Below are 21,366 nucleotides of genomic sequence, written 5' to 3'. Positions count from 1 at the left end.
GCATAATTGATTAAATTGGTGATCACAGTAACTAAACTCAATGTCTACCCCTTCCCTTTTCCTAGGGAAAGTTCTAACCTGGGGGCACCAGATGTGATTTTCCTGAAGGCCAGGCCCCATCCTGAAGGACCCACCTCAGGACACTTAATTAGGACAACAAAGACACTTCCAAGCATTCAGAAAGTTCCAAAGGCTTGAAAATCTGTGCCAAGAACCTAGACAAGGACTGCATATCATTTTTTACTATATGACAGTCACATAATAAATATATTACGCTTTGTGGCCCATATGGTCACAAACATTCAACCCTTTTGGTGTTAAATACAGAAGCAGCCATGGGTAATGCATAAATGAGTAAGTGTCTGTGTTTCAAAAAAACTTATCTGTCTATGGACACTATAATTTGATTTTTAGTTTTCAAGTCATGAGGTTTTATCCTTTTTTTATTTTCTCCAACCATTAAACAAATGTGAAAATCATTTTAAACTCACATACCACACAGCAACATGCAGCAAGCCTGAGATGCCTTGAAGCCACATTTATCTATATTTACTTTTGATGATGACATTAGAGTGGGCATCACAGTATCCTTTAGGTTATTTAGAAGACAATAATAGGAACATTACACCCCCAAATTTGAAAACTTACATGAAACAAATTCCTTGAAAGACACAACCTATTAAAGCACTCTCAGAAAAAGAGTAAATGACCTAAATAACCTGTCATATAAAAGACACTGAGTGTATGTTTAAAAAATCTTTCCCAAAAGCAATCTCCAGGAATAAATGGCTTCATTGGTGAATGCTATCAAACATTTAAAGAAAAAACATTAATTTTGTGAAAATTTACCCATAAAATACTAAAGGATAGAAAAATTCTCCAATCATTGTATGAAATTAGCATTAGTCTGATACCAAAACCAGATTAAAACACCGTAGAAAACTGCCAGCCATGCAATAATGACATGCACAATAATGCTAACAAATTATACAAAATTTATACTTAAAAATCCTCACAAGATTGAGAAAAATTTTAAATCAAGAGATAACAGATTAGAGACCTCAATATTAAAGTATCATAAAGTAAAAATTATTAAAATATGTCAAACTTTTTTCATATTGATCTACAGATTCAATGTAAGCCTCTGACGAAAATTTGGACCAACTAGAACTATCTTACATTGCTGTTATGGATACAAAATGATATTCACACCATAGAAAAGTTTGGCAGTTTGTTTAAAAGTTGTAATCAATAAAAAAGTATATAATTAATCATTTGACCTGATCATCTCACCACTAGGTATTTCCCAATAACTGATCTTCATACAGTCACACAAAAAGATCTATTTAAATGGTCAGCTTTATTTGTAAAGGCCCCAAAATGGAAAATACCCAAATGTTCATCAATTGGCTGATGGATAAACAAATTATAATACAATGGAAGAGTACCCAGCAATAAAAAAGAATGAACTACCAATATATGCAACAACGTAAATGCCTCACCAAAACATTAATGCTAAGTAGACAAATGCAAAAGATTAGAACTCAGCGCTACATTTGTAATTTGTAAACATGGTTTTTTAACTCAGTATTTCCAATGATAATATAATGTAAACACTTAAATATTACCTGAACTTATCGGACATTCAAAAAAGATATCTTTATTTTATACTTAAAGATGATAAAGATTTCATATTTAATAGTTTTATTTTAAAATCATCATAGAGGCACTTGAGAAATACTAGAAAAAGCACTAATGATGAAGTCAGAAGACCTGGACGCAAAACAACTTGATCCCATATTCAGTTGCAAAAATTCACTAAATCTAAATTTATTGTACATGGAAATAATATCAACTTCATAAAAGTTTTGACAAGATTAAATGAGATGATAAACATAAAGTTTATGCTACAAAATACCGTGAAAAGAAGGCCCAATAACCTCGCTTGCTTTTTTTTTTTTGGTACTGGGAATTGAACTTAGGACCTTGCCCAGGCAGGCACTGTGCCATTGAGCTGTATCCCCAGCACTAAACTCACTTTCTTAATTTAAAATTTGGGTTTTTTCATAGTAAAGCCTAACTGTATTATTCATAAATTACTATGAAATGTTGATTTTTTTTTAAAAAAAAAGCAAGTTTACTTTAAGAGAACTTACTCCTAGATCATTTACCTCTGAATAATATGGATCTTCTCTTTTTCTTCATCCTAGTTTTTAAAGAGCATAGAATACAGCAATTCTTTTATGCTCTATAAAATCACAGCTGAGCTGGTTTAAGAAGAAACTCCAAAGTGTTACATTCAACAAAATGTAATTCATATTTCCTACAAATAACAAAGTAATATGGAAAGAAGCATGTAAGAATGTTAGAGAATACCTTCAATTTCCTCATTTTACACACAAGGGTTGGCCCGCAGCTCAACTTGTTTGAGATCCCATAATGTCTGATGGTAGCTACATCAGAATTACATGGAAGAGCTCCCATACTCTCTTTTTTCTCCAAGCCACTGATCTTTATTTAACTCTAATATACTACGTGCATTAGATATGGATATCAAAAGCATATGACATGAGAATCATACAGGAACACCAAAAAGAAAACACCAGTCAGCGAGCAGCGGAGCACTGAGCCGACTTCACGCATGTACTAAGCGTGTCCTTCTGCTGGTGACTGAGGTATATTAGCTTAGTGAGCCATGCAATAGCTGTAGCACTACAACTAATGGACTGCCAAGAGATGATTTAATAAAGGGGCCCAGCTGAACAACAGCATGTAACTTAACTCTGACAACCTGAGGCTTTCTTCTGGTGGAACATTTTATGAGAAGACACTCTCAGAAGGTTTCACTGTAGCAACAGCAGTCTAAGCATTCTTATATAAGTTCAGATTCTCCCAGATGTTAAGGTATGATCAGAAAAACACTTAGGATCTTGTCCCCAGATCCTTTTCCAGGCACCATTTGTAACATGATTAGAGATCTAGTTAACTAATCCAGCAACTGCAGCGTGCCTTTCTTGTAGTTAAATAGAGAGAGCAACTTCTCAACTTTTTAAATGCTGCCTCTAAATTTTACTCTGAAATGTGAGAAACAGAAATGGGAGAGAGACTGAAATAAAAATATTTATTAACTACACATTTCTATAAGATACAGATTCCTCATCTTCACAGCATGGACTAGCTTGGAACAGAGATGAGAAAACAAGTAGTGTATGGACAGAAAAATCACCAAATGAACAAAGTTCTTAAAAAATAGCAATGTGTTCCCTTACCCACTACTTGTGATAGAAAGCACAAAAGTCAAATGACGCTAAACTCAGATATATCATTCATTTTTAAGAATGTTCATTTTCTTACAAAGCAAAGATAGTGCTTCCCTCTGAATTCACTAAGAGCAGTATTTTAGGACTTTTGAAGTTTTTTTAAAAAAATTATCTATTAATACCCTAACCCACAAAGTATTAAACAGTCAGCTGGTAACTTACACAAATCGCCGTTCATATTCTCATCCATATCCTCTCTGGCCCTGTCTTCCCCGCCCCAGAGATGTCTGCACCACGAAACAGGTTTATGAAGTAAACCAGTACTTTCTAAACATAGGAAAATAAAGAAGTAACTTAAAAAATAATAATCTGCTTTTAAAACTGTGTTTTAAATTACCTTAGAACTGACCTATGATTTAAAACTTATTCCTAGGGAAATTTATGAATAAAACAGTCTAGGTATAATGGTATTCTGATAGTTTTTTGAAAAATTTAATCCAAAATCAAATCATTAAACACTTCATTTGCCCAGTCCCTGCAAGATGGGGCTGCCTAATACTTTTTAAAAACTTAAATCTCTGGTTTTAGGGTGTTTTAAGTACTGTATTGGGAGGGGGGAGACATTTGCATTTTTCCACGGCTATTCTTTATTTCCATTAATCCACGGGAGACTTCATGGAAAAGCATAACTTACATATAAATTGCTTGTGCACAAAGTTCCTATTAAGTCTCATTACTCATAAAACACACCCTTGCCAAGGAGACTGTAGATAACAGTTGGACTGAAAGATCTGTTAGGACTCTCCCCTCCCCGCACCCAGGCATTCTCTGCAAAGCGCTGAGCTAAATCCGTGGCCCTTAACGGAGGTCTTTATCAGGCACCAAGTGAGTGAACCTGGACTGAAAGACTCTTGAGAACATAAATAAGGTTTAGTCAAACCATCCCTCCTTCTCTAGCTACAATTAGCTTCAGTTCAGAATCCAAACAGTGAACAACATAACTTAAGCTTTTCCTAAGATGTTCTTTAACCTGCTTCTTCTGCTTCTCTTATATATTTTGTTCATCTGAAAGCTGAAAGGTTTACATATTTTAGAAAAAAAGTGTGGATGCTTTTAAAAAATGTATTCCCTTAACTATTCCTTACATCTTTCTAATCCCCAACTCACTTAATTAAATTCAATGTGAATTTAAATTGCAATTAACATCTTTTGAGGGATTACATGTTCTAATCACAATTATGCAGTGAATATTTGAAACACATACATTTTGTTATATTATCTGAAATGCAAATTAGAATCCAAAAAAAAAAAGATGTTTAATAAAAATGTATAGTACTGAAGACTATTATGGACCCTAAGGGACTAGAAATGAGATTTAAAAGAGTAAAAGCACTGATACAAGTATAAAAACAAATTGCTTCACCTCCAAAACCCTGGAAGTGGCCCCACTTGGCTCTCATTTAACCTAGCTTCATCAGTTTAAAAATTACTTCCAAGAGGCTTTATTAATCAAACTGAATTTCATTTCTTTCTTCCTAGATCAGTAATGCAAAGTCTTAAGTGAGAGATGTTGCATACAATTCTGTAAGGTCAAGAGATAAAAATCTATTTTCTTGACCCAAGAATTTACAATGGAATGATTAACTTGATTTAACTTTTTCTTTCAAACTTGTATTTTATAAACAGAAGGAAAAAGCTGACCTTTATTAACCACTTTCTGTATTTCACACAGTAGTGTTATGGTTTGTGTCTAGATGTCCCCGCAAAGACTGATGCAGTTTTAGACAGGACTTTTTTGGAAGTGCCTGAATCCTGAGTGTAAGATTGATTGGTGGTACAAGCTGGGGTTGAGGGTGCTGGGATTAAGGGTAGGTTATTGTTGGATCGATATACTGATAGGATTGGCACTACCCTAAACTCAGTAGACACAATGTACAGGTCATAAAGCGTCTTGTCTCCTTCCCTTGCTTGCTTTTGCTGTCTTCTACCACCATGGACTGTTTCTCCTCTGTGACGCCACCCTGCCTTGAACCCAGCCAATTATGGACTGAAACCTCTATAAACTGTCAGCTAAATAAACCTTTCCTTCCTAAACTTTGGGTATTAGGTATTTGGTCTTGGAAGCAAAAGAAAAGTAACTAAAACTGTGTCATCCTCAAAATAACCTATGAGCTAGGTGTTATTTCATATTGTAGATGTAGACTATAAGGCTCAGAGAAGTTAAGTGGTTGGGAAAATAAAATTAAATGAATTGGTAGTGAAATCATGATTTGACTCTTTTTAAACACAGGCAGTCATCAGGTAAAAAGATAGTTTCATTCTGCAAAGGTACAATATTAGGAAGAAAACTTAGGACCGAGCACCCACTTTCAGTTTAACTATCCTCTCAAAAAGGCTGCTGGGATGTGGGAGACCCGAGAGTAAGAATGTATAGAAAGCTGCAAGAAGTGTTGATCTGGGGGCTTTTCTGACTCTTTCTGCAAAAAGTAAGAGCTTGCTGAAAGCCAGTTTACTTTGAGGTTTTCTCAGACAGTGCTGGGCTTTATCATACTTTATCGTAAATAGCTGGTGGATGTGTCCATCCCTAATTTCCTCTTGGTAAATTTTTTTCCTTGTCTTCAGGGTCTATTTGTGTACCCAGCAGATGGTTAGCTCCAAAACCAGGTTTCAGGAAATTGAGGCAAGTTCATGTCCTGCCTTTCATTCCTCTCTCCTGCCAGTTTCCTGTTAACTAATCTGTTTTCACACAAATTTGCCACAATACTTGGCCAGTAAACAGGGACTGGTTAGGCGACCTTTTGCTTTTTTCTCGCACTGTCAAGGGAGTCAGCACCAAGCTCTGTACCTGTCAACCCTGCAAAGTACTGTTAAATTTTTAAAAAGTTTTTCCTGTCCCTTAGCGTACTTTTTCTCATTTATCTACGATCCATGTGATTTGATTTAGCCTAATGTGACACAAGCCCCTATACAAGGACCAATATGGACAAGCTATGGTTTATATGTATTCCCCAAATTTAATGAGCTAGACCTTTAGGAGGTACTTGTGCCATGACTGCCCTGCTCTCATAAATGGAACAATCCACTCGTGGATTAATGGTTTACCACAAATGCAGCTAGCTCTGGCAGGCTCGCTCTCTGTCACCATATGGTCCTTGCTGCCATACTGTCAGATAAGAAAAATGCCCTCATCAGAAGCTGAGTGCATGCAGGCACCCTGCTCTTAAACCATTAGCTAAATAAACTTTAATTCTGTATAAATGGACAAAGTCTGTGGTACTCAGTTATAGCAACAGAAAACAGACAAAAACCCAGAGACTGGAAGGAGGTAAGAAGAGGAATATTCCAGTAGATAGTCTACCACCTAAAATAGCCATGCAGCTAGGAGAGGGCCATGGACTTAAGCTTATCTGCAAGCTTACCCCTCTGACAAATTTACTTAAGTCATTTTAAACCTCTGTGTCTTTGTCTCAACAATGGATATAATATTATACCTACTTATATAACTTGTGAGAATTAAATGATTCATATAAAACATTAGTACAATATGTACTTAATGAATATTACCTATCATTAACTAAATATGTCATCATCAGCATTATCATATTACTAAATGCTAAGAACCACTAGTCAATGTACAGAATTTCCGGTAAATCTGGAAACTTAGACAAATAAACATTTTAAGTTGGAAAGAAAGAAATGATGGACATTAGGATATGGGCAAGACTTTTAAAACCAAAGTATTTATTTTTTATAATACAATTCATTATGATTTTTAAACTGATAACTTGATATTTTCAATAGATTTTAGTAGGCCTACAAAAATACTCAACTTTTTTTTTTTAAGTCATCACTGGGGAGAAAACAAACCTGTTTAAAGCAGAGGATCCTCACAATTAGGAGTGTGGTTTGGAATCAAAGAATCATTCAGTGTTGGTCGTTTCCTAAACAGCAAAGCTGACAGGAGCAAAACCAGGACATCTCAGCCAGTGCAGAAGAGGGCAGAAACCAAACACTGTGGCAGAAATCAGCCTCTGTGGCGTGAAGTGTGCTTCCTAACTGAGTTATCATTTTGCCCGCTCTGACTTTCCCGGTCCCTCTGAAAAAATGTCAACAAGGGAAGGATGTACACAGCATGGTTGGTGGCGGAGACAGGAAAGCGGTCAGGAGGGGCAGGAGAAATTGGAAATTTAACTCAGTCTTTTCCGAGACGCTGAAAAGCACATAGAGAAGGCTTCCTTGAGAGCAGTATCAGTGTGAGGTAAGAGAAACCCAGGGACACTAAGATCTATGAACTCTGATCCTACTGGAATTTGAATACTATCATTAAAATTACCCCAAATATTTAGTCAGCAGGCATTTGTTAAATTCCCACAGTGTAAGTGGGAAAAATCATTTGTTTTGTTTTAACTTAAGATGTGATCCCTGTCCTTAAAAACCCACACAGAGAGCCTTGAGCCATAAACCATGAGCCAGAGATCCATGGTGGTGCATGTCTGTAATCCGAGAACTCCGGAGGCTGAAGTAGGAATATTGCAAGTTCAAGACCAGCCTGAACTGCATAGCAAGACCCTGTCTCAAAGACAAAAAAACCACACACAAAGACACACACACACAGACACACACAGACACACACACACACACACACACACACACACACAGGAGTACAGCATGTATCAAATCCAAAGCTAGTTGAAAGAAAATGAAGAACTCCTTTAAAGTCAGACTACCTCTAAAACTGCGTGATGGGCTTCTTAATGCAGATACTCCTCGTTTAAAGACCAAGTTTCATTCCTGCATCTAGGGTGTTAAACGAATCAGTCACAAAATAAGGAACTGTATATAGTATGTACATTACAATATTCAGAACAAAGAAATGGTTAAAGGAAATGCCAACTTGATAACTTTGCTTTAATTTGCATAACTGTGAGGTACAGTAAGGTATAACAACATAAACTGTACTGTACGATCACTAAAAATACAACACTGTATAAACCAGATGTACTGCACAAAAAAAGACTTTATGGAGGCTCTATAAATAAGACTTTAAAAAAAGAAAGACAGGTGGCTAGGCGGAGCAGTGAGTCGTTAAGTTCAAACAGCATGCCTCGATCTTAAGTTCACACAGGTAGGTAATTAAATGAGGAACTTTCATACGTGCAATGGCTATCTTTGGGGCAGATGTAAAACTACACGCAGCCAATAGCAACATGTGGTTTGCACTGGTTTGTGGAAGAACATGGGTGTAAAAAGTGTCATTCTTTAACTACTTCTCTACCTGTTTCATGGGCTTATTACTTTAATGTCTTTTCTCCAAAGTCTTAACAAGTATAGTTCAAATAATGCATTATTTTAAATACCACTATTGAAGAGTATCCTCTCTTTGATAGAACTCCCCTTTAAATTATCCTAGATCTATTTCTGATTCTGATATACAGACCTACATTAACATAAATGTCAATTTAAATTCTATGCATATATATAACATACATACATACACACCTGCATATATGTAGATAAACCCATACCATACGCCCCCATATATAACCAAATATGTAATATAAAGACATGTTATGAAAGATTTTACTATAGCTACAAAGAAGGATTGCTTAGCTAAAACTGATTCCTTTTCCTTTAGAGTCAAATGCTCAATTATCCTTCAGGAAGGAGTTTTCTCTCCATATAACACCAAGTACTTACCTCAAGCTTCAGGGAATTTTTCACTAGAGTATTAAAATGATTTTGTATGTTGTATTTTTAGTGAAAGCAGTCCTGTGTATTCATTTTAATCAGATGTGAAGTAACCATACTGCTAGCCTACGGAGTCCGCACCAGCTCCCAAATTCCTGCATTTGCTGATCTTGAGCATCTCTGTGAAATTCCTTCTTACTGTAAATCTACACAGCACTATGAATGCAGGCTGGTGTGGGCTGTGGAAACAGCTTGATAGGAGTAACTTCTCAATCTGCAGTGTTTGCCAGGCACTGTCTGCAGATATACTTTATTCCAAAGGCACAGTATTAATTAAGGATAGAACATGAAATAGTGCCCAACCATTTATTGTCATTTGAAGTTACAATTCCAGTCCTTTCCCCAAAATGTCTTTGCTCTTTCATGTACCCTTGAAACACAACTTCCTCCTGGACCATCTAAACATCTATACTTGTAATCCTACAGGTTGATTACAGTTTGACCCACGTTGTACCCACACTTTTTACTTCGCTGCATACACTACCCCTGATCAAAGGCCTCAGGGGTAACCCACTTTCAGGAACCCTCCTCTCTTTCAGGAGCTATTTCTCAATAAATCTTTTCTACTCTTAATCTCCACTGTTCATTAAAATTCATTCTCTGATTCTGGGAAACACAAACTTGACATACCTGACATCTAGCAGGTTGGGAAGTATGTCATTGAGATGAGGCCACTCAAATGTTCGCCTTTCAGTCATTTAGACTTTGAGGAAGAGCCAGACGTTTCACAGTGCTAGGTACGGTAAATAGGTGGGAGAGGCTAATCACAGTGTTTTCAGAACACGCATGTGCACTGCATGGCACTCAACAGCTGCATTCACTGTATTTTTGACCACACTTTGCAAAGGTAACTCACAAAAAAGGACTTTAGAACTGCTTCAGAGAGTGGCGAGAATGATGGGATGAGGTGCTCAAAGGATGACGGAGTATGGATGGCAAACTGTCTTTTACTCTAATACGATTTACTTAACTCACTACATATGCTATCCACATCTTATAGAACTATTAAGGAACATATCCTGCCATTTTATTTGAGGAGTCTTTAAGTCCTTTTAGGTTGAATTGTGTCTATCTAAATTAATTTTTCATGTCATTCCTAGTTGGTGAGGGTTGCTGGCACTAAAAAAAGAGGGGTATACTTTCAATTGAAAGCCTACAACCACACATATTAAAACAATGGTCTTAGAACTAAACACAATGAGTGGCAATCAGGTATCATCTTCTGGCAAGCTTGTAATAAGCACTCACTCTGTGACAGATTAAATGATTTTTGTTCATTATCTTCTTTTATAAATTATATTCAACCCATTTTACAGCCAAAATAAATAAGGAGTAATTTATGGAAAATCAGTTAATTAATCAGAAGCATCAGAATTTGAACAGATTTGTAGGCAGCAAACCCATACTCTTCACTAAGGTTAAGGTGTCAACATTTAAAACTTCAGCAAACACAAAGTATTGGAACTACCACATCTCAAAGTCATAAACTCATGGAAATATTCTTATTTCCCATCAACCATTTTCTCACCTCCCAAAGACAAATATCTTTTCCCAAAAGGTAAGTTCACGCAATTTGCTAAACTCATGTCCAAAATAAAAGAGAAACAAACTGATATCCTAAACAAAATAAATATTCTTCAGCATCTAAAAAGAAGCTTTTCTATAAAATATAGTGGGATACCAAGGGACAACTATTAAAGAGTAATGAAATTCCAAAAAAATGCACCACTATATACACCTGTGTATCAATGCGTTCACTCATCTTGGTTTAAAACAAATCAATGCTAGTCCCTATTTTGGAAACCACTTCCAAGTAGTGTACATAAAAAACACTTTCAAGTAGTGTTAATATAAAAGGACAACAAAGCCCAGAAATTAATTAAGAAATGAGTGGTTTTATGCAGCACTGTGAGATGAACTTTCTAGTAAACTTTTTCTCTGTACTTAGAATGAAATCTTCCTACAGATTTCCTTTTCTCATTTACATATCTGTACAGGCCTATTCTTTTTTCTTTTCTTTTCTTTTTTTCTTTCAAGCCCCTTTGCCCTTTCAATCATGAAGCATATTACTCCACTGTCAGTGCAAAGCAGTTCCTAACAACAGGGAACCCAGCTGGGATAGGAAGAGGGCAGCGGGCTCATGCATTAACATAATAATCCAACTGTGTTCCCATAGGCCCTTAGGGCAGACAGCATATTAGGTAGGCCTCCTGTGCAGACCTCGGTGGAAGCTGCCTTATCACCTGCCCATCAACCTGTGGCAGCTATAGCTGGCTCAATAGCACCAGCTCCTGCCAAGCAGTGGTGCCCAATTACCTTCCTACAAAAGACAGAAATCCATTTTCCTATGTCTGTTTAATGTACCCCATGCATTTCCTTATTTATGATTTGAATCTACATCTCTGCACTGTTTCTAAGAGATTGACTTATTGCCTTTAAACTTTTTAAAGTCGAGTTTAAAAGCTATTCTGCTGTAGTAAGCAGGAATGAGACTGAAATGTGAATTTCTAATACAAAAGCCCAAGTTGGTTAAAAAAAAAAAAGCTAACTGCTTGGTCACCAGTTGTCTCAAGATTCTTTCTATCAATGCAAAGGACTAGAGGTAACCAGAGGCCCGGATGGCAGTCATCATTTCCTCAAGGGGACTAACAGGAGGTAAACCCTACATCACTGTCTTCTTTCTAATCCAAGTATATACTCAGGTTTCCATAAAACATGAGTCTTTCTGCATCCTGACCTGAACTTAGTGTGAAGCTGGACCACTACAATTAGCTGAAGTAGAAAAATCACAAAAGATACAATCAAATTATGTTTCAAATCTCAAATTATTATTGAAGACTGCTCAAAAAGGAAAAAAAGTCAAGTCAGCTCTAAGTTTGCCTTTTACTGTTTGCATGTAGGAAAGGCAGGCTTCATTTTAATGTTGCTCAGTTCCAAGAGTCTTTTATTTAGTCCCTTCCATGGCACAATATGTAAGGAAAAGCCAAGGGTTGTAGTCAACTCAAAAGGTACATTTACTGCATATTACACAAGATGATCCTCCAAACACCTTAGCAGACATTTGACAGTATAATTCACTTCAGTAGAATTAAGCACAGCAGTCTCATTCCTTAAAATATTCCTATTAAAAGGTTGGAAAGAAGGCACTTAATCTGACATTTAATTTAATAAGAGAAAACTGTTATAGGAGTATTCAAATGAAAGAAAGAGAAAGAAAGAGAAAACACTATTTAAAGGAGCAGGATACTATCAACATGACCAGGGAAATAATTTCTACTGATCAAGTATTTCTAAACAAAAATGAGTCTCTAGGAATGCTGCATTTTGTTTGGTTTTTTTTATGGGTATTTTAATAAAAAATGAATCCTCCATTTAAACGAAAATACATTTATCTAAGATTTCTATGAATTTTAAATGTTAAGGAACTAACACTATTATTTAAGTTAACCAAGCTGATAGATTTTATGTACACTCTAATAGGTAAGAATTAAGTACCAAGGGTCATGTCCACACATGGCACTGATTTTCACTGGCAGTTACCAATGGTACCTAGCGTTACCAGTTTTTATTAACAGATGACACTGACCACTGACCAGTTTCATCATACCCGACAGGGTTTTATAAAAGGTAAATAAATACTCTCTAACATACAGAAATCTGCTTGCTCTTTGTCAAACACCTGAGGATAATTCAAATTAAAGAGAAAAAAAATCCAAGAAAAATGCTTTTGTTCTCTGAATAAAACTTAAGTTATTTAATAATCTCTAAACAATATATGTCAATGGAAGTATAAATATAAAATACTAAACTATTATAAATATTAATGTTCTTGATCTTTTGGGGATTCCAGATTCTCTTTATTCTTTATAAATTCTTACATTCAGACAAAATGTAATAGATCTTTGAAACCATTAAACTTAGGAACTTGATTTTTGATTAAAAAATAATAAGCAGCAGCTATGTGGTGATAGTAGGATAAATAGTGGTCTGGTGGTCTAGATTTTAATTCTGTAAAGGAGTACACTTCCTCTCTAGGGTAAACAAAAGAAAAGTATACATATAAAATAGAAAGTCAGTGAGTCCATTAACAAGAATTTGATTTAAATTTAAGTAGCAACTTCATGCAGCTGAAGTAATTTGGTCTCTAAAGAGTGGTAGAAAAGGCAATAAAGAGAGAACTGTATCATATCTAGCATTAGCAAACTTCGGATGAGTTGAAAGATTTTTTTTTTAAAAAAACACACAAAACAACATAAATGAAGGAAAGTGTTATTTAAAATTTTAAGTAGGAGTAAATTCAAAAAGAACATACTGTGAAAGACATCATATTTATGTTTAAGCATGATGTACCAGTTTTAAAATTTGTTCCCAACCCTTCCAGTAGTTTCTTGAGTGGTTTTTTTCCAGTGGTTTCCTCTATTTGAAATAGACCACATATTCCTCTTGATTCTACCAAAGCGCTCCCTTCCCTCCAGGGAATTACCTAGAAGGGTCCCTCCTCTTCCCAGTGAGAACTATTTGATTCTCAAGGACTTTATCTACCTAGTTAAATTTGGTATCGATGTGCCTTCAGATTGGTTTGCAGGTAGTATATTTTGACATTTCTGCCAAGGATAAAATTAAGTATGAAATACCAAAATTACACGTTGAAATAGATGCCATCTTACTTTGTTTCCTTCTGAATAGCCCTTCAGCTGTTGAGGCACACACATTTTACCCCAGGCAAAATCCCCAGGCTACAATAACTGTGCCTCCTGTTTTCAGGAAACCCAGGCTCCCAAACGTTATTCCTAGGTATCTGATTATCCATGGGCTGTAGTTTCATTTCATAGTTAATCATATAAATATTACTTGACAAAAAGGTAAAACAGTCCAGTTAAAACATTTATTTTCTCTCAATTGCTCATACCGGGTTGCCGAGTAAAGATAACAATTAATTTTCTATGACTTCTTTTTAAAAAAGTTGTTCATTATTTAGCAACAGAGTTCAACGTCACAAGGACTCAAGAGCTGATCGTTTTTATACACAAAGCATAATTTCTCTTCTAGGACTGACCATCTGAGCGGCACACTGGCGGTGGAGAGAAGACCCTGCCACCTGCCGAGACCTGATCTTACTACAGGGCCAGTTTGGCCTCTCAGGAGTCAAGGATCACCACTCTAAACAGGAGCAGACCATCCAATACTATTGCTCCAAAGCTCCTGAGAGGATACATATGACTACTTTAAAACTAGAGAAATATATCCATTAAGTGGAAAAGTAAATAAATCAGCTATTCAAAAAATCCTTTTAGTCCATTACAGATGAAATGGGAAAATTTTAAGACTGTATGTTCAATCTTGAAGCTTTTTTTTCTTTTTTTTTTTAAGACAGGTTTTTCACTATGTAGTTCAAGATGGCATAGAACTCATGCAATCCTCCTGCCTCGGCCTCCCAAATTCTAGGATTACAAGCATGAGCAACATTGCCTAGCAAAGCTTTCAAATTTGTGAGAAAGTAAAATGCATATTAAATAATCACATTCTAACAAAACCAACTTGATTTATATTTCAAAAATTTAATATATTACAGAAGTCTATTACAAAAATTTAATAGCTTATTATCTCAATAAAATGCATATTAAATAACTACATCGTAACAAACCAATTTGATTTATATATCAAGCATTTTATATATTACAGAATTCTATTACAAAAATTTAATAGCTTATTATCTCAAAACCCATTTAGGTACTAAAGCATTACATATTAAATTACTAAAGGAGTTTTTGTTTTTGTTTTTTGGTACCAGGAATCAAACTCAGGACCTTGTACTTGCCAGGCAGGTGCTTATGCTGCCCTAAAAAGAGTTATATCCCTGGCCCTGAAAGAGTTTTAAAAAGAGGCTGACAGCCTGGAATGGTGGCACATGTCTGTAGTTGGGAGGCTGAGACAGGAGGATCCCAAGTTTGAGGCCATCCTGGGCAATTTAGCAAGATCTTGTGTCAAAATAAAATTTTTAAAAGGGCTGTGTATATAGCTCAGCAATACAGTGTCTGCTTCACAGGCATAATGCCTTGGGTTCCATCCCCAGTTTTAAAAGAAAAAGAAACAAAAAAGAAACCAAGGAAAATAATAGGCTTCAACTCTTTTTCTAAAAAATTTTTTTATTTTAGGCTTCAACTCTTTAAATCTGATGTCTATTTATTTAAATACATAAACACTTCATTACACAGTGGTGTCAAAGAGACATCACAGGCAGTAATGGCCCAAGAGGTAAATGGAGTGATGAGAGGAGAAGAGAGGAGAGGAGAAGGAGGGAGGGAGGGAGGGAGAGAGATGGAGAGAGAGACAGAGACAGAGAGGGAGACAGGGGAGAGAGCGAGCGAGAAAGAACCAATGGCCAGTAAAACAACCCAAATATTAAGAGGCACACAGATAGCGGTACTGTATTGGCAGCTTCTGGAAAACAAAAAGAAGTAACCTTTGGTCCTCTCTGTTAGCAAATGCTCATCTAAACTGTGTACTGTGTGTGTGTGTGTGGGGGGGGTGCTGGGGTGGGATAGGGAGAGGCACAAAGGGGTTCCCCAGGGAGTTCCCTAAAGAGGGGAAACAACAGCTCCTTGAGCCAGGACACTATGAATGTGGCATCATCCATGAAACCACAGTGCAGGAACCGTCTCTCAGAGCAAACCTGGATGCAATCAGCTATTAAGGAACTGACGACACCGTGGTACCTGCAGATGTTTTATGACCATAAATATTACTTGCTTAAGATAATCCACTAATTGGGGCTTAGAGACATTCATGGTACAATGGCTTTAAGCCGACTCAACCAAAGACCCACGATGTTCACCATGAGGGGAGCCAGTAGACACAGAGAGAAAACACAGGTAGACAGCCAGAAAACACACGTTCTCCTTCATCAAATAACAATAAATTCTGCTCTGGAAAAAAAAAAAAAAAAACATACAATTGCCTCTCTGGTTCTTTGTGCAAAACGCTGATTTTAATCTTGGTTCAATAATTAAATCCAAAAACAGAGATAAATCAATTAATCCTTATAAAACTGCTCCTAGGAGCTTTATTTTCCTGAAGGAGTTTACAGAACCCTTGACCACTACACAAAGAACATAAAATCTCTGCACCAAATTGCTAACACATATCTGCAATTAGATTTAAAGACATTTTTACAGCTTGTATGCCAAGTTTATCTTACTAGATGTTAAAGAATGCATTGTTGCACTTTAAAGCATTAAAGCTAGCTTAATCATGTTCTTGATAACAATGGTTTATGATTATATCTTAAGGAAAGCAGAAATGAGGCTTTTACATGCTTCTGTTGTTACATGATACTGTTAAACAGAAACAAAAACAAGTAGCAAGATCAACCAAAATCTTTTATTCTACCTTGGGACAGTCTCATCAAGATACTAAGACATCAAAAGTTATAGTTGGAATAAATTCAGCTAAAAGCTTTTAGAGGCTCTAGAATTAAGGATAACCTAAAACACATTTATTCATATCTTCCAAATCTGTACCTATCTAAACAACATAAACCAATAAAGCAAACAGGTAAGGGATAATGAGAATTTTTTTAATTAGCACTTAATTAGTAATGCCAATATGGAGAAAAATGAGTTCTACTATTAATAAGGTATAATAGCCCACCACTGGGATTTATTTTGAATTCATTTTAAAACCAGGAAGTCATAATCTAAAAACCTTCACTCTAAAGCAGTTAAATAGTAGTGCTTAAAAAGTAAGGATTAGCAACTTAATAACAGGTTTTGTACACATACACCAGGCAGTTCCTAGCCACTGATTTATAATTTTAACTTAGAACCAAAAGCTCCCTTCCTTTATAATAAATGGTGACACATTTGATACCATATCTATTTGGGATAAGAATTAGAGCTCAAAGATCTCAATCCAGCACATGAGTTCCTTTTCCATTTCCCTTTTTTGAACCATGCATGTTTCAAAACTGCACAAAAGAAAATATATCAAAACAGAAATAAATTCACTAAAATTTAAGGTTACTCCAACAAAAGGGTTAATTAGGGAAACAAATTTTCTCAGACTGCTAATAATGGGAATGACACATACTATGTGCCCATAAGTAATTCTCAGGTATCTTTGATCTTCAGCCCCACGCGATTTCTGTCGCCTACTGTAGCTCAGCCTCTGGGACTGTCTCTGAACCAGACATCTGGCTACTTTGTTGTTTTAGACTAATCTCCTCCCAGGAGAGCTCAAGAAATGACACCAGGCAAGGAGGGTCCTGGCAAGGGAAAAAACATTGCAGTATTCACAGATTTCTTTTTGAGTGGACGAGAGTATCAAAATTGTCTTCAAATTTCTACAGGGGTCTTCAAGGTCCTGTGTTCCATGGTTTTAGTCTAGCATAATTTAAATAGGATTGTATATAGTATACCTTTAAGGCCCATCAATCATCTTTAAGAACTCACTGAATGTTAATCACAGGATATTACATGTGGAGGAGAAAGTTGTAGAGAAAAATACAAATCAGATTAATTCTTTACCCATCTGTTAGGGCTGGGTGATGACTGATAAAACAAAGATTTTAATTGTCAGCTGAAGGGTTACAGCGAAATTGTGGGACAATATCTGAAACTTGTAAACACAGTTGCTTGCCTCCTATTATGCCAATTCCCTATTCTATTTCTCTTAACTGAGATTTTAGGAACCTTAGATACCAATCTGTCAGAAAGATATTAAAAAGCGGGATTCTATAAAGTGTCTCCGAGACAAATGTGGAAAAAGAAGTGACATAAGGTTTTAAAAATGTCAAAGACAAAAAAGTTATTTCTGGAATCATAGCATCATCAATATATTTCCCAAGGTAAAAAAAAAAAAAAATCAACATCATTATCTTAATACCTTCTTAGGGATTATCGATCAATCCCCTAAATCTATATATCTGAGAAAGAAAAATCATTCACTATTTGCTACACAAATAGAATACACAAATCAAGTAGGACAATTGCTCAACTTGAAAATTTCAATACTTTATTGCAAAACCACATTTCCTCTATTTCTAATACATGATTACAGATACAAAAAATATTTTGAAAATAAATGTTACATTGCAATGTGATATTTATATTGTTCTACAGGATGATGGAGAACTCACTAGGTTATTAATATACTCAATATACTCATGTTAAGTCTACAGTTAAAAGAAATTCCTTATGTTGTGTTTTAGTTACCTTTATGATAACAAAGATAATGTAACTTCCTTCTTGTGCTATATTTCATAAGTAAGAACTCCTAAATTCTATTTTATCATAGTACCATCTACTCTAACATCTAATAAACTCTAACTGCCATGACAGATGGAAATTTTCATAGGAACATATGACAGACAAACCTATGCAATAATAATTCAGTTGTCATTAAGTTATTTCCTATGAAGACAAAAGAATTATATTAAGGGAAATAAGGCAGTCCCAAAAAGACAAGCATTGTATGATCTCACTTCTATGAAAATTCTAGAGCAGACAATGCCTGCACAGAAAGTGGAATGGTGGCTGCCAATGATAGGGGGGAGGAACGGGGGTGGACACAGTTTCAATTAGGAAAGATAAAAACTTTTAGAGAAGGTAGCAATGAAGATTATATACAAATGTGACTGTAACTAAAGACAGTGAACCGTATATTTCCAATGATTAAAAATGTTATATTGTTTACAATACCACAATTCAAAAATATTATCAGAAAAATACAATGAAAATTCAAAGACAACAAAAACTCAGATCTTTTTATTTTTACAGTCTATCACCAAAGATGTATAAAGATTATAAGACATATTGACAATCACATTTTAATCCACACATTTATATTACCAATATACAAAAAACGAAAGAAGCACAATACCAGTGCTGGAATGCATTAGCAAAACAGATTCTGGAGAGAATGTCTCCAAAACTTTCCATAGGCATATAGAGTTTTGTACACATTAGTAAGAGAACTACAGCTACATAACTATTTCTCAATATTAATCTGCATTTCTAAAGAATCCAAAAAATGAGAAAATTCAAAACAACTGAGAGTTTTTTATAGTACCACACATTATTAAGTCATAACAGAGTCGGACATGGTGGTACATGTTGTGATCCCAGCATCTGGGAGGCTGCAGCAGGAGGATGGCGCATTCAACCCTGGATAATTAGCAAGTGTGCAAGTAATTAACTAAAAAAGTAATTAACCTAAAAAAAAAAATGGCTAGGACTGTAGCCCAGTATGATGGTTCTGTGTTCAATTTCTATCATCAAAAAGAGAGGGGGAAGGTATAATAAACCCAAATAATTTAGCAATATAAGTACCTAATACATATCATATTTTAAATTACATTCAGTGTATTTCCAGTGTTAACTATACTTTATTATATTCTATTACTCAAAAATGACACCTTACATATTTACATGAACTGTACTGAACTTTCAGCTTCATGCAAACACACCAAATAGTGAGAGCTTACATAAGAAATGTTACTTTTTGTGTCATGAAAAAGAAGGCAGACAATAGGGCCAGTATTGGCAGCTGCAGACTCATAAGGACCTAAGGCCCAATGCTTTCTGGTCTACCATCACTGGTACTGTCTAAAGGCCCAGCAATGTTCTCAGAGCTCTAGTCATGTAATAAACATTCCAGAAAGCTGGAAGAAGAATGGAAATGCAGGTTGCCACCACTCCTTTTAAGAAGACCTCCTGATTTGGCCCTGATCAAGGCCTGCAGCTTCCTGATGCTGTTGGTTTCAAGCAGGAGCCTAAAAAGATGTCTTTCTATGGTCTGTTGGCCATTTCAGAACTTGGGCAGTGAAATGGTCAATTCATTAGAAAGAAACAGCCTGAAGCAACCCCTCTCCGCCCTGATGAGTGGCTGTGAGCATGGCAGGCTGCAGCAGCCCAAGATGGGAGCCACCAGTGTTTACTGGGACCTGCGCCAGGCTGAGACCTGGAGAACCAGGAAACCAAGCAATCCCTACCCACCCCCGACCCCTCAACCTCTGTGCCTATTTTGTTTTGTTGAACTTCAGTATACATGAAAGTATGGACAGCTATTTTGAAGAGAACAATAGCCATTAATGACTACTACAATACTACAATAGCCATTAATGACTTCCCTACTGTTTGGTTTTGAAGACCTAAATCGCCTTCCTTATTCTGTTCGGATCAGTTTTATACTATGTTCTTTTGTATGAATTCTCCGTATGCAAAGACATGGACAACTATTTGGAAGAAAACAAGAGACAATATGATAGATAGTGAAGATCTCAAATCATCTAGCTTTGAAATTTATATCTCTTACATTGCTTTCTTATGTCCTATTTTGTTCTGTTTTGTTGTGTTTAATTTTACCCCCCTTAAAATAAAAAAAAAAAAAAAAAAGATCTCCCAAGTGTAGAACATAACACCTTCATTTACATCTGATATGGTCAAAGAAAATGTCAGGAAATCTAATAAATGTGATATTTCAATTGAGAATCAATGTACCCAATTGAAAGTTGGAGTTCGGTTGTAAAGACAAAGTAGGAATGGATATTAGAAAGCAAAGAGATATGTCCAACATACATATTAACTAGGATCTTCAGTTACATACAACTACTATTATAAGTTAATTGCTTAAAAAAAGGAAAACATTTAGAGGTGGGGGATTTAGCTCAGTGGCTCAAGCACTTGCCTGGTAAGTGTGAGGTCATGAGTTTGATCCCTGGTACCAAAAAAAAGGAAAACATGTATTACTATTACTGGTATCTGATTAGCATAATTTCAGATATAAGAGTAGGAGCTATCAATAAATCACCATGATGATAAAACAAAAGTAAAATTGCATCAATTTGAGAAAATAATACCCAACTGAGATACACACAAAGGGTCAATTTCTTTTTATTTTTGTTTTTGTACCGGGGATCGAACTCATGACCTCAAGTTTGCCAAGCAGGCACTTACGCCACTGAGCTAAACCCCTGGCCCCTGGGTCAATTTCTTTTACTTCTTTAAGTATAAACTGAGCACTTAATAAATAATCAGGCAGATCCTCCAGTAAGTTAACATTCTGTGTTATCTTCAATAGAAATAAATGCAAGGTGCAAAACATGACCTTAGGTATGGACTGATGTCACGGACTTTCTATTATCCAACTCCTATCTTTTGCCTCCACTGTAAATAAATAAATGTGTGCATATATGCGTGTGTGTGTGTGGTTTTACATATGCATAAATAGGGGAAAAAAGTAGAAAAATAGGAATTAGGGAAAAGAAGCAACAGAATAAAAATCTGGATAACTAAATCAATTTCCTACAGTATCTATCCCACAGAGAAACTAGAGAATTATATATAATCACCAGGAGGGA

At 35.8% G+C, this 21,366-nt stretch overlaps 1 protein-coding gene and 1 non-coding gene across 9 annotated transcripts in view; one reads left to right on the top strand and one right to left on the bottom strand.

The window, feature by feature from the left end:
* Slc10a7 (solute carrier family 10 member 7) overlaps positions 1 to 21,366 on the bottom strand; it is a 241,857-nt gene that overhangs the window by 170,767 nt on the left and 49,724 nt on the right. For 2 of the 8 annotated variants that reach the window (XM_063260811.1, XM_063260809.1), the window contains one exon: positions 1 to 21,366. This exon is cut by the window's left edge and continues 8,990 nt beyond it; it is cut by the window's right edge and continues 18,191 nt beyond it. The exons of the other annotated variants lie outside the window; for them this stretch is intronic. The gene's annotated coding sequence lies outside the window, so the exon portion shown is untranslated. 8 annotated transcript variants of the gene reach the window in all.
* On the top strand, positions 19,726 to 19,861 carry LOC111753671 (small nucleolar RNA SNORA2/SNORA34 family). Its single transcript, XR_002788456.1, has one exon. It is a non-coding gene; the product is annotated as a small nucleolar RNA SNORA2/SNORA34 family (small nucleolar RNA).

Source organism: Cavia porcellus, unplaced genomic scaffold (genome assembly GCF_034190915.1).
Source record: "Cavia porcellus strain 051 isolate PalLab524CR breed Dunkin Hartley unplaced genomic scaffold, mCavPor4.1 scaffold_14, whole genome shotgun sequence".
NCBI lineage: Eukaryota > Metazoa > Chordata > Mammalia > Rodentia > Caviidae > Cavia > Cavia porcellus.
The sequence above is the reverse complement of the archived record's forward strand: the minus strand, read 5'-3'. Positions and strand labels throughout refer to the sequence as shown.